Source organism: Dipodomys ordii, unplaced genomic scaffold (assembly GCF_000151885.1).
Source record: "Dipodomys ordii isolate 6190 unplaced genomic scaffold, Dord_2.0 Scaffold17, whole genome shotgun sequence".
Lineage (NCBI taxonomy): Eukaryota > Metazoa > Chordata > Mammalia > Rodentia > Heteromyidae > Dipodomys > Dipodomys ordii.
Window position 1 is genome coordinate 6,581,236 of NW_012267233.1, and position 14,634 is coordinate 6,595,869.

The 14,634-nt window shown below is 36.7% G+C and overlaps 1 pseudogene across 1 annotated transcript; it reads left to right on the plus strand.

The window, feature by feature from the left end:
* Positions 1-11,736: 11,736 nt before the first annotated feature.
* Positions 11,737-12,695, plus strand: LOC105982808 (annotated as a pseudogene). Its single transcript, XR_001174918.1, has one exon. The product of XR_001174918.1 is annotated as a 40S ribosomal protein S2 pseudogene (transcript).
* Positions 12,696-14,634: the final 1,939 nt, after the last annotated feature.

Below are 14,634 nucleotides of genomic sequence, written 5' to 3' on the forward strand. Positions count from 1 at the left end.
TAAATGTAGCTTTGAGTAGTGAAATCGAAATTTTTTTACAATGGTGGAAGTAAAAATGGTGTTTATAATTTCTCTGGAAGAAATTACAGCTGAAATGTAATAATAATTCCACAACCTTTGTTAGAAAAAAATTAATTTTTATCGTTTATAACTCAAAATGATACAGCATCAGAAATATCTAAGATTGGAACTTTTAAAATTTTATATAATAAATTCAGACAGTTTAAATAATGTTTTAGTATTGATATTATTAAGTAGTTATCCAAAGTCAGTTTATGAGTACAACGCATCTTGATCAGTGTTACTTCTTCCATTACTTCCCCTCCCATTCTTACCTAGTTCAATTTTCTCATAATTACCAAATAATCTTAAGCCCCAATCAATAGGCATACATTAGTTCATAAAGAGAAGATCCTATAGGTGCAAAGAAAATTGATAGTTCAGAAAGTTGCATTCTGTCCTAAGAGAGCATACATAGCTTTTGTGATCCTGAACTATCCATTTAGTAATGGAAATTCTGTCATCTTAAAACAAGAAAGTTGAACTAGATTATCAAGTTTACAATATGGTAAATGAAATAACTTTATAAAATTTTCTTCCCACCTTTTGTATCATTAGCTTATTTTGTTTTCATATATTATATAAACTCTCAGTTCCAGTTTTCTTATTTTAGTCAGTAAGCCCCTATCACTTACAGAACTACAATTCCATGTCTTAACAAATTATTTCATTATAATAACAATTTTTTCTGAACTCTTTTGAGTCTGAACTATAACATATCACATAGACATTTTGGCCTTTAAAAAGCACAATTAAATTCCCATCTAGAAACAAGTATATGCATTACATTTATACTATGGTAATTATGTTAATCACAATATTAAATGTCTTCACTTATGCTTTATAGTCATAGATATTTTCCAATTAAAAAACTGACTAAGTGTAACTGCTTGATCTTAAATTTACACTTGCAAAAGATATAGTTGTATTTACAAAAGGTTTATAATAACCTATCATAGTGTCACAGACGTTTGCCTAACAAAGTTTGAATTATCTCTTTTGTTTTTAAATGACTCTTGGTAATGGCATGAGCCATGCATTTATATCAAAATTTCCAGGTCATTAAGGAATTATGGATCAATATTTATTGGCAGGAGGTTGGGGGAAGGAGTGTAGTCCTGGAGATGGGAGGGAAAAAACAAAGGAGGAGGCAATAATGCTTAAGACATGTACTCATTACTTTACTCATATAATTGTAACCCCTCTGTATGGTATTTTCACAATAAAAACCTTATAAAAAGCATTAGGTATATTGATGAGTTATGTGAAGTAGAATCTTAGTGTACATTTTCCTTTGTCTTGTGCTCCCAGAAGTTTTTCTGGTAGGATACCACTGGAGTAAGCCAGTTTTTTTTTTTTAATTACATAGCAGAGTGCTTTTTGGATATTTCCTATTTTGTGCAGCTGTAAAATCGAACTGACACAGCAGTATGCTTCAGAATGTCTTTCTGTAGGAGATGTCTCATTTTTTGTTTCATCTTTTCTAACTAAATTTAAAAACAACAAAGAGTTTTACATTGTTTTTCTAACAATGAAAATTTGAAAGACTTCTGTTTTGCCTTCAGGTGCAATAAAATACATCAAGATTCCATCTTCTTTTGCTCCTGAAGAAGCTGTCAGGAAAAGCTAACAGAAAATATACCTTCTTAATAAAGTAATGAGTATTAGACTATTACGTGTTCAAAGATAAAGTCAAGATATTCTGAATGACCCGGAATGACCTTCATAATGATTTATACTATTAAATTGTGGCCTCTTTTACATAATGTTTTGTGTATTTCATATGTATGATAGGCATCTCAAGCAGAAACTCCACCTTGAATCTAATGTAATCAAAATTTCTAATTAAGAAATACGACCTCATAAATGCATACACAATGGAAAACTAAAATAACTTTATGATTTCTTCTCTGTCCTTGCCCTAGAAGTGATTAATATCAAACTGTAAGAAAATATATTGTTCAAAAGACATATTGTATGATATTCATTGTAACTACCATTTGCTTCAAGTGGCAAAGTTATGGGAATGCTTTGACTAATAGCTTTGTTTGTAGTTTCTCCCTTGGTTAGAAGCTCAAAGCAAGGTTTTACTGTATTGTGTGGGACTCACAGCCTTGTTACCTGCTTTCCTATTTCTTTTCTGTGTCTCCTATGTGAACCAAGCTCCTTTCCCTTCCTCAAATCCATTCTGGACTTGTAACCCTCATGTTATCCTGCAACTTCTCAGCTCTTCACATCCCAGCTAGCCCAGCAAATTTCTGTTATTCTCAAGGAGTAGCCTGGATTTCCCTGTAGCAAAGGTTTCTTGCATCCTTCTTTCTTGAGACCTGTACAAGACTTTCTCTTCTGCCTTCCCCTACTTCTTTATTCAGAGCAAGAGTTAGTATACATTGCACTGCTTTTCTTTTAGTTTCTGAATCTTTTAGATAGCAGACACAAAATATTATTTATCTTTTCATCACTAGCGTCTTATATGGTAAAGGAAGTAAATAGTAAATTGGATCATTGATCTGTCTTCAGTTGTCAACAAGCATTTTAGTAAATGAAGGAGCAAATACTGAGAATATGGTACATTTGGCATGAGAGCATATTACTCATATTGCTTAAGTGAGTAACTATTTGAATAGTTCATATATTCCTAAGGTAATAATGATTGCTTCCATGTTCGACCCGCAGCTTTCATCACAGACTGTGGGCTTCAGTACTATGTGATGTTTTGTTTCTTTTGTATGTTCTGCCCCCTTTGCTATATCCTCTGTTATAACTGTATTTGGTTTTGGTAGCCTGGTATTGTATATATGCTTATTTGAATTAGGGAAGGGAAGGGGAACAACAGAATGGTGAGACAAAGGACAAGGATGCAACCAATGCAACAGCAATGTACATAATATGGTGAAAATGATCTGTACAACTTGGGGGAGGGTTAGGGGAGGGAAAGTAGGAGAAAATCGAGGGAAGGGGTTATAAGGTTGACAAGAAATGTACTCATTACCTTACTTATGTAATGGTAACACCTCTATACATCACCTGGACAATAAAATATGTAAATTAATATAAAATTAATGATAGAATAAAATTGATTTCACCAGCCGATCTATCTCAAACTATTGTATTGAAACAAATTGCTTCTCAGAATTCTCTTGCCCTGAGGTCTTTCAGCAGAGGTAATACATGATGCTGTGTATCCAAAACATCTGTGTAGTCAATGACATTGAAATAGTGTCTTGCCCATGGAGAAATACTGGAGGGACTGACCTCTCTTTCCAAGGGACCAGGGAAAGCTGGAAAGACCATTTCCTTTGACTACAGAAATAACTTTTCACCAAAGGCAACCTGTTTTCAAACTATTTGACACCCAACTATATAGCCTAAAGGAAAGCAATTTAAAAGAAAAGGAGTAGCTGTTCAGGGAGCACTCTTTTTTGTCCTGGTTGGGACTGAAAAATCAAAGCCTATCTTGTCCATCCTGAAAGAGACCAATTAAAACTCTTTCATCATGAAAGAGAAAAATTAAACTCAAGAGAATTTTAAAGGTTTTTTTATGTGAAATATGACAGTTTGCAGAAGTCTTTTCTCCTACCATTTACCCTTTGAATGAGAAAACTTGTCTTCCTGAAAAAAATTACACTCAGCAGCAGCTGCAGTCATTTTCCCCGAGTCCAAATTCTTGGGAAATATTTGAGAGAGTAACTCCCCGAAGATAAATGTGTTCTTCTGTGGCCTTCTGCAGGAAGAATAAAAGCAATCTTTTTTTGGGGGGGGGGTCCGGTCATGGGGCCTGAACTCTGGGCCTGGGCCTCAGCTCTTCAGCTCAAGGCTAGTGCTCTACAACTTGAGCCACAGTGCCACTTCCGGCTTTTTTCTTTTTGCTTATGTGATGCTGAGGAATCGAACCCAGGGCCTCATGCACAAGGCAAGTGCTCTACCACTGAGCCACCTTCCCAGCCCCGTCATTTTTTTTATACTATGGGTATTTCTGTGAATTGGCTATATAGATCCAATGATGAAGAAGAGGTGTCAGTCAGTGCAACTTTTTTGTCCTTGTTCATGTTTAGCAGGGTGATCCTGGGGATGGTTATTGTTCTTTTCTCTATTTTGAAATTTGAGGAAAATTGAGGAGTAATCTTTTGTGATATGGAACAAGGCTGAGTGAAGTCTGGAACATGACTCTATACATAGATACCACTTTTGTCCAGACATTTCTGTGTGTGTGTGTGTGTGTGTGTGTGTGTGTGTGTGTGTGTGCGTGCGTGCGTGCGTGTGCTAGAGGGCATGTATGAGTGTTTGGTACTGAGGCTTGAACTCAGGGCCTGGGCCCTGTCCCTTAGCTTTTTCCACAGAAGGTTGGTGTGCTACCATTTGAGATATAGCTCCACTCTGGCTTTTTGCTGTTTAATTAGAGATAAGAGGTTCATGGACTTTCCTGCCTGAGCTGACTTCAAAATATATCTCAGCCTCAGGAGTGAATAAGATTACAAGTGTGAGCTATGGGTTTCCTGCAACATTGCCCTTGAGATGTATATCACATTGTGCTGCACCAAGCCAAATTTCCTGAAAACCTCTCTCAAGCCACAGCTCAAAACTCATTTCCTAATGTTTTGGGTCTGCCCTACCTGTACCCAACTCTCTTCTCTCACTGGCCCTACCAACACTTTCTTCTCAGTTACTGCCTCCTCTGGCCTGGACATCATCTTATCATGGACTCAGACCTTCTCAAATGCTTGCTTCTACATCCCAATCAAGTTTTCTGAAAAATATGAGAGAAAAGTTTCCATAAGGGGAGGATTAAGAAGTGATGAAGCTTATACAGTGTGTCTTACTTGCCCATAATTCCATTATTAATTGGAGAGATCTTCCACTTAGAATATGGAAAGAATAGCTATTAATTTATCAACCAAGAAGTTCCTGAGTATAACTCCTTTCTACAATTGATTTCTTTCTTTGCTAGCATCTGTTAGTGAATCAAGGAAATTCGTTTTGACATGTCCATATATGTGTACGATGCACTTTGATCAGACTCACCCTCCTCATCACTCTTCCTCATTCCCCTGTCCATTTTCTCAAGCAATCTTATTGGCCACAGTTTCATGATGATGAGCCTTTGCATTTTCCCTCACCTTCATTGTCTCTCTCCTCCTCCTTCCCCCTTCTCTCTCTCCCTTCTCCTCCCTTCCCCAATCTCCATCATACACATACTTGACAACAGTTATTACTTGCTTACAGCTTTTTGACAATTAAAAGTGTTGTTTTAATATGAATAATACTTAGTAACAGCACTCTAGCACTTCATGTAACAACAGTAATTCTTGTTTTCAAATCTAGAATCCATTGTCGCAAACAATATATTAAAAGCAATAGCTTTTAAGGTTAAAATGGTTTTCAAGTTTCAACTTAGATGAAATAGAGCTAGCTGAGTACAATTTGTATTTGTATAGAAGAGCTAGCATTAAGTATGTTTTTCACATAAATATTTTATGGTAACTTCAGAAACATATATTTCATTGTTTGAGTTGGGGTCATATTTATTTTTCTTCTGGTATTAGCAAGATGAAATCTTTATAGGGAGGAAGATTCTGTGGTGGTAGGCTTGCCAATAATTGGTGGAAGTGGTAGTGGTGGGAACATAGAGTTCAAACAGGTAGGTGTTACTGAGTACAATTAATATAATCTTCACCAGGTTTTGAGTGGTATTATGTTTGGTTTGAAAAGATAACTGGGTGACAGAAAAGGAAGAATGAACAAATACAGGAGAAAAGTAAGCTTCCCACAGATCTCAATTTCTACCCCTAAAGTTAGAATAATGTTAGAATTTCCTTTTATCTCTCCTAATACAGAGATCTTTTATAGAAAGGTGATTCATATCACAATTGCAAAACAATCACTGCCCTAATTGGAAATTACCACATATCTATTACATTTGACATTAGAAAAACTTGATATTAACCTTTTATTGAAAAGGCCCTAGTTTATTACTTTGAAAATAAATACGTTATAACTCCTTTTTCTGCATTCTTAATATGTATTTATGTCTAAGTTGAACAAAATGGTGTAATCCTAACTACTTAAGAGGCTGAGAATAGGATGATTGTGGTACCAGGTCAGACCTGGCAGATTAGTCATTAGTTTGATCTTCAAGGGGGACAACTGGATACAGAGATGGGCACTTTTTATCCTACTAATTTTGAAGCCTAAAGGAAGAACGTTCCCAAACCCTACCCTAGCTGGTAGCAAGTCCCTATCCTAAAAATAACTACTGAGCCAGGCACTTGTGGCTCACCCTTGCAGTCCTCGATACTCAGGAGGCGTCCATCTGATGATCTGGGTTTGAAACCATCTGATGCAGCCAAGTCCTATATTCTCAGCCTCTTAAGTGGTTAGGATTATAGGCATGAGCCACCAGTGTCCAATAGAGCTGTTGAATTTTCTGAAATAATTTTTGTGTTTACTTCCTGTGTATAATAAATGCAACACTGACCTGGACTTTCTGTGGAGCTCATATAAGGCCAAAGAAGAAAGCATTCAGTACGTGACAGTGGTTTCTTGCATGTTCAGTGCATGGTCTGTTATTACTATTATTTAACATAAACCAATCTTGAATCATCTTGTAGTTTGTCATTCATTTTACTTGATTTATATTCTTTACTTGTTCCTGCATGTTTTAGAATGATATCCATTAAGAGAAACAACTTAGAATACATTTTACCTTTGCATATCTTTGCAAATATGAATAGATTGTTTTTATTTTATCTGCTCTTGGTAATTTGAATAATACTTTATATTAGGTTTTCTAGAAGATAAAGTTTCCTTTAAAGGTAAAAAATATCAGTGTATGAGGCTCTGTATAAGAATAAATTGAGATATTATCTACCTGCATTTCATTTTGTTGCTTACAAAGTAAAAAAGAAATGATCTATATGATGGGTTATCAGTCATCAGTTGACTGATCCTTTAAACCCTGGGATAGCAAGTATTTCTAATGTTGGTTTGCCATATTTGGAATTGCTGTAAGGTTGAATGAATGTTTTGACTGTATGCTGATAATTATGATATTTACTGGAGATACCATTGTCCAAAACATCTGTCAGAAGTTTAATTTTTCTACAAGTCTGCCTTCATCTGTTAGTCATCCAATGATCATTTTTATGGTGAATCACTCTTACTAGTAGAGGGCTATTTCAAGTGGGTTGGAGCAGACAAAGACAACTGTGATGGCGATATGGATTGTGTGATTCAGTATATTTTCTTGTGTTGACAGATTACTTTTACCATAATTTCTAGAAGATAAGAAAAAAATAAGAAGGACAATATATGAAAAACTGCATTGTATTTTCTTACTAAAATTCTGCCTTTGGCAAGATAAGTTAGTTTTTTCTTTAATCAATGCTGATAGAAAAAAAGAAGTTATTTATTAAATTTTGCTTTTTTGTTTTAATCTAAGTCAGAGTTTTGGCTGTGTGTGTGTGTGTGTGTGTGTGTGTGTTTAACTTTTTTTTCTCATATCTTAACTTTGTTCTTTACCATAGGGCTTATCATTGATTTTGGCATTTCCTCTATAGAATCTATTTCTACAACTATTTAATTTGATATTTATATTACTACTACTTTGGTTAAGGTATTTATGTCTTAACTATTCTGTTTTATTCAGAGGAAACAAACCTGATGTGTTTTTTTTTTTTACAGAGTAACTTATTTCAAGGCACATATTATTAAGCATTGCTTTTTTCTTCTTTTGCTATTTTACTTGAGTCACACCCTAGCCTTTTGTTAATATTTTGCTTTTGAGACAGGATTTCTGTAACTACCTGAATTAGCCCTAAACTCAGGATCCTCATGTCTCCACCTGCCATGAAGCTGGGATTATTGGCATGTACCACCCAACAAGATAGTTACATTTAAAGTCAATCCTAGTTTTCCTGAGGAAAAATAATTTTTATTTAAAAAGCATAAACAGATAAGTCACGCATTCTCAGAAGATACTCTAAAAGAATTCTGTGATAAACTCAAATTAAGGGGAGAAACCTGAATATTTTTAAAGCCATTTCCATTATCTCTGAAGTGTACTTGTCCCCAACTTCTGCAGCCAGTATCACTTCATCTCTGTATCTGAAGTGGACAAAACTGTGTTGTTTTTTTCTGATTAGGGTAGCTGTTTCTTTCCTTGTTCTTCCTCTCTCTCTCTCCTCAATTTGAACTCTGGACAGCCTCAAGCTTTCTGTTGCTTCCATGTACTGTTTCATAGTATTATTTTACTTCCCCTACTGATGGGAATGTACTTTCAGCAATCCTGTTTATAATGGTGTATGGTTCTTGTAGCTCAAGTATATTCATTCCTTGGACCCAGATTATGATACTTGTAAGAGCTCATCTCTTATTCAATGATCAGTTTTAGTATTAAAATTACGTTTTGATGATTTTTGAATACAGTGATAATCTAGTGTCTGTGCATGGCATTTGCTTTCATTTACCTTTCAATGAACATTATTTATATTCAACTTTTTTTGTTATTCCGCTAACATACTTGTCAATAATCTACTACAATTACTCTCTTGTACTTGTGATAAATCAGTGAGCACAAAGACAGATTTTATATTGTGGGAAAGAGACTGCAAAGTAAAATTCAAAAGGAAATGGAGCATGAAGAGAAAAATCACTATGAAAGTTAAATTACAGTTTGTTAAAGGCAGTTATCAAAATGTGTTGTACTCATGCCATGACATATCGAATTGTAACCTGTTTGTACAACTACTTTATAATGAAAAATTTTTTAAATTGATAAAAGGAAGGCTTTCTGGCTAAGGGGGATCTGGGAGAGATATGGGAACAAATTTGAATACAGTAGTGAAGGACGTCTTTCTCAAGAACAGGAAACTTGAGCACACTTGAAGGGAGAAGGGATCCAGCCCTGTGAATGAAAGCATTCATGGCAGAACGATTAATCAGTATACACAGGCCATGTGGTTGTAGTGTCTGTCTGAAACACTAGAGGAGTATAAGAAGAACATTGTGGAGTGAGCTTATTGAGCTGAGAAAAGTACTAGAGGAGGAAATACAGAACAATGGTGGGCATGAGTAGAGGAGAGGGACGTGAAGACTTTGTAGAACATTTCTGTTACTGTTTTTTAATGTCCTATAGTCAGTTTAAACAAAGAATCTACTTTTATCAACCCTTGTTCTATGTATTTTTGTTTTCTAGAAAGTAGCTCAAAAGCAGTGAACTAGTTTGTGGAGAATCAAAATTTATTGAGCACTTTCATGTCCTCTGAAAATTGTAGTTTGAAGCAGAAAGAGGTTACTTCTTGCTCTTTGATTTCATTTTAATTTCAAAACCAATTTCATGCTTTTAAATGTTAAATTACTATAAGGGTTTTCAACCTCTTGTGTTCAATTCTACCATTATCTATTATCTACAATGCTAATTTCTTTTCTGATTAATTGGGAGTACAGAAGATATTGCATAGAAATAGTAGAGGTCAAAATGCTAACAAAATGAGATTCTGATGCAATGCATAATTCATGGAATATATTCACTCATCTTTTTACTTATCCTCTGACAGAATGAATGGCAGTGTGCTTTGGTACATGCAGCTCTCTACAGTGTAATTGTTGTTGAAACTTCCAGATCCCCTCTGGCTTTAAACTTTTGGAAGAAATCTTTTTAGTTGTCTTTTGCCTTTCTTTATAAAAATATCTTCAACTGGGCACTGGAGGCTGAGATCTGAGGATCATGATTCAAGTCTAGCCCAGAGACTCTTATGGCAAATTAACAGCAAAAAAGGCTGAAATGGAGCCTGTGGCTCAAGTGGTAGATCACTAGTCTTGAACAAAAAAGCTAAAGGAGAGTTCCCAGGCCCTGAGCTCAAGGCCCAGGACTAGCACAATAAAAGGATGAACATTTATTTGGCATTTAAAAATATTTTTTGTAATAAGTAATAAGTAATCATACAAAGGAGTTGCCATTCAACAAAGCAGTTTGTGAATATAGTATGTCTTGGTCAGTGTCACCCCTTTCAACATTCTCACTTACCACTCTTCTTCCCTTCTCTCACTTTTCTTAATTTTTTAGGATATATGTTGAATTCATGTTTGCCATTTAACAAAGCAGTTATATATACAATGTATCTTGACCTATATCATCCCTTCAACATTTTCAACTCCCTTTGACCCACCCCTTACCTTATTTTTCTTTTTTCTTTTTTTGTGGGGGGGGGTCCGGTCATGGGGCCTGAACTCTGGGCCTGGGCGCTGTCCCTCAGCTCTTCAGCTCAAGGCAAGCACTCTGCCACTGAGCCACCTTCCCAGCCCATTTTTCTTAAACTTGTGGTATACACAATGAATTCTCCCCAGCTTCCCACTGATCGACCCTCTTCTCTTGTCCCCCTCCCCTTTTGCAATTACCCATTTCCTGGTACTTTTTTTTTTGAACTTTGAGTTAATCTTTCTAAAGTATTATACTATTTGAACTCTCCATAGAGTCTATTATTCTTCAGTTAATTTATTTGTAATGGCTTTAATACCCACAGTGTGTTTACATATAGGTTTATAGGCACATTCTAGCTATCACAAATGAGAGAAAACATGCAACTTTAGTTTCTCTGTGTCTGGCTTATTTCATTTAATATAATTATTTTCATCTTTACATTCCTTATGAACGATACAATATCATTCTTTCTAATGGATGAAGATTCTATTGTGTATATATACATATATACCACATTTTCTTGATCCAGTCATCCATTGAGGAGCATTTAGGCTGATTCCATATCTTGCCTATGATAAATAGTGCTTCATGAACATGGTTTCTGGATCTTCAAGGCTACAGAAATGACATCACAGACTTATAGCCATCTAATATTCAATAATGGAGCAAAAAACACAGGATGGAAGAAAGACAGCTTCTCCAACAAATGGTGCTGGCAAAATTGGATATCCACATGCAGAAAATTGAAACTACATCCTTATATGTCACCTTAAACCAGTATCATTAGGGAAAAATAAAACCAAAAACTTCTAAAATTTTCTTCTCATATAATCCCATAAATAAACAGATAACATCAGTTTTAGTAAAAACAGTCAAGTTGGTGAGGGACATTTTTATGTCTGTCAATAAGAACTGATACAATCTGCATCATTTGGATAGTCATGAAACTTGGGTTAAATATTATGTTATGACAAGGGGTCTGTACCACCCCACCAAGAAGTGAACTGAAGCAAATATACAAAGAAACTAATTCCATTTGAGAATGAATAGCTGTCCTCATTCAACCGTTTGTGTCACAAGTCTTCTACTAAGTGCTTGGCATTGTATTAAGTATTGGAAATACAAATGAGATACAACTACTAACTTAACACTCCTTAATCTAATGGGAAATATAGAGAAAGCAGACAGTTTAAGCAGGATGTCAATTCAGAGAACAAGAAATTTTCTGTGGCTAAATCATAGGAAAGATCTTATGGAGTGTCCAGGGACTTAGAGACAGGGACAAAGACAAAGACTAGAGATAGAAGTAGAGACAAAGATAGAGATCAAGACAGAGAATGAGACAGGGAGGGACAAACAAAGGTGTCAAATCATAACCAACATTTGTTTAAATATATGAATATGTTGTGATAAACATGGCCCATGTGTTTTCTCATTGATTCCTTAAAAAGTACTCTATAAAACAGATACTAGCTTCTTTCCTTCTCCGGGAAAACACCAAATGGCGGATGAAGCCGGTGCAGCGGGAGGGGTTGGAGGTCCCGGGGGTCCGGGCTTGGGAGGCCGTGGCGGCTTCCGTGGAGGCTTCGGTAGCGGCCTCCGGGGGCCTAGGTAGCGGCCATGAGAGAGGCCGGGGTCGCGGCTGGGGTCGCAGCCGCGGGGCTCGTGGAGGCAAGGCCTAAGACAAGGAATGGATCCCCATCACCAAACTGGGCCGCCTGGTTAAGGACATGAATGAAGGTCAAGTCTCTGGAAGAGATCTACCTTTTCTCCCTGCCCATCAAGGAGTCTGAGATTATTGACTTCTTCCTGGGGGGGGGTCACTCAAAGATGAGGTGTTGAAGATTATGCCTGTGCAGAAGCAAACTCGAGCTGGCCAGCGCACCAGGTTCAAGGCATTTGTAGCCATTGGCGACTACAACGGCCATGTTGGTCTGGGGGTTAAGTGCTCCAAGGAGGTGGCCACGGCCATGGGGGGGGGCATCATCTTGGCCCAGCTCTCCATTGTCCCTGTGCGGCGAGGTTACTGGGGGAACAAGATTGGCAAGCCTCACACTGTCCCGTGCAAGGTGACAGGCCGCTGCGGTTCTGTGCTGGTGCGCCTCATTCCTGCCCCCAGAGGCTCTGGGATCGTTCAGCTCCTGTCCCCAAGTTGCTGCTGCTGATGGCTGGAACCATGACTGCTCCATCTCAGCCAGGGCTGTACTGCTACCTTGGGGAACTTTGCCAAAGCCACCTTTGATGCCATCTCTAAGACCTACAGTTACCTGACCCCTGACCTCTGGAAAGAGACCGTATTCACCAAATCTCCTTATCAGGAATTCACTGACCATCTTGTGAAAACCCACACCAGAGTCTCCGTGCAGAGGACCCAAGCTCCAGCTGTGGCTACAACATAGAATTTTATACAAAAACAATAAAGTGAATCAAGCCTGTTTAAAAAAAAAACAAACAGAGGTGAACCTGTTGCAACAATGAGAAGTACAAGTTGTCATGTCCAAAACGAGCTTTACAACGTCGGTAGGGGGGGGGAAGGATTGGGTGGGGGGAGGGGGGGGGCTGGGAAGGGATGTGAAGGGTAAACCAAAGGAGGAAGCTGCAATGCTTGGTAAGAAATGTACGCATTATCCTGCCCATGTAATTGTAACCCCTCTGTACAGTATGTTCACAAATAAAATAAAATAAAAAAACAGATACTATTTTTATCTGCCCATTAAATTTAAGAAAATTAATGTACAGAGAAGTATGCTGATACAGATGTACAGTGATACTTATGCTATATGGCCTATCAGTCTTCAGATGATCACAGTTCCTACCATCCAGAGCCTGAGTCTATCATCAAGAGTCTTGTGCATTGGGAAGGATGGGTGAAAATATTCACAGGGATGACACTGATCAAGATGCATTGTATTTATAAGCAGTTTGTTGAATGTCAGCTCTTTCGAATAACTACTTGAAGATAAAAAATAAAAACAAAAGTCTTGTGTACTACACCAACGAATTGTTTATATATCTTCTGTAGTATGAAATAGCTTCGTAATGTAACTAGGTAGCCAAAATGATATTCCAGGCTGAACAAGATGATGTTGAAAATTTTAGCAGTGTTGAAAAAGGGCAATGGCTCTACTTGACAGAGATAAGAAAGAAGCAAAGACTAAGAATATCCTCTTCCTCTTTGTTGTAAAACAAATGAAATTAACTCACAAATATTAATGCATCATCCACCTTCCAAAGGTTCAAAAAGGGCCTCACAATCTCTGAATCAGGATAATTTAAGGATCCACAGAGCAACCAAGATCACTATCCAGGTAAAACTGCATCGTAAGGTCTGAGGATTGCAGTTCAAGGTTAGCCCTAGCAGAAAAGTCCATGAGACTCTATCTCCAATTACCCAGCTGTGGCACAAATGATATACCATTTTGCTTTGGCAAAATGAAAAAAACAAAACAAAACACAGGGACTGAGCCCGAGCCCTGAGTTCAAGCTCCAGGACCTGCACACACATACACACGCAGACATGGACACACATGCACACACAATATCAGTTAATGACATGGCATGGCATAATGGTGCATACCTGTAATCCACTAGCAAGGTGTAGGTAGAAGGATCAAAGTCCAAAGTTTTATTAAAAAAAAAAAAAACACCAGATTGTATTGAAAACACATTAAAGCAAAAGGGGCTGGGGTAGGCTCAACTAGTAGAGTGGCTGCCTTGTACAGTTTTGATTTTAACTCTATATTATACAAGAAAAAAAATAAGCCAGTTAAGAGAAAAGTGTACAATTCTAAAAGGAACTTAAAACTCATTTAAATATGCAAACCCTGTTTGCGTATTGCAGTGATTTAGTTTGGGCAAGCAGCTGAGATTCTTGTCAATGTAATTAATGACCGACTTATTCAAGAAATGCTTATAACTTGTTTGTGTATGAACTACTACTTCAGTAATGTTTGTTCCACTTTGTAAATATTTAAGTCCTCTTTATCTTCTATCCTCTAAGAAACAAATATTTCAGTTAGATGAAAAACAACAGTATTTTAATTGTGTAATATCAATAAAATATTTAAAATTAACTTTATGTAGATATGACTTGGACATTTGCCATTAGATGATCAAAATAAAATGTTTGAAAAAACTACTTCTTAATTTTTGAACAATTACAATTGTTGTTGCCATTGATAAATCTGTCATTGAAATATGTACACAAATACATTTAATTGCTTTGCAAGTCCAATTGCAGTGTCTCAGATATGCTTTTGAAATCATGTGATTATTTTAAATAGATTTTGTATTAGCTCTGTAATAAAAATATGACATTATAAATGATTGCTTTGAAATGACTTGAAATGAGACACAGAAATGCCATACATAGCATT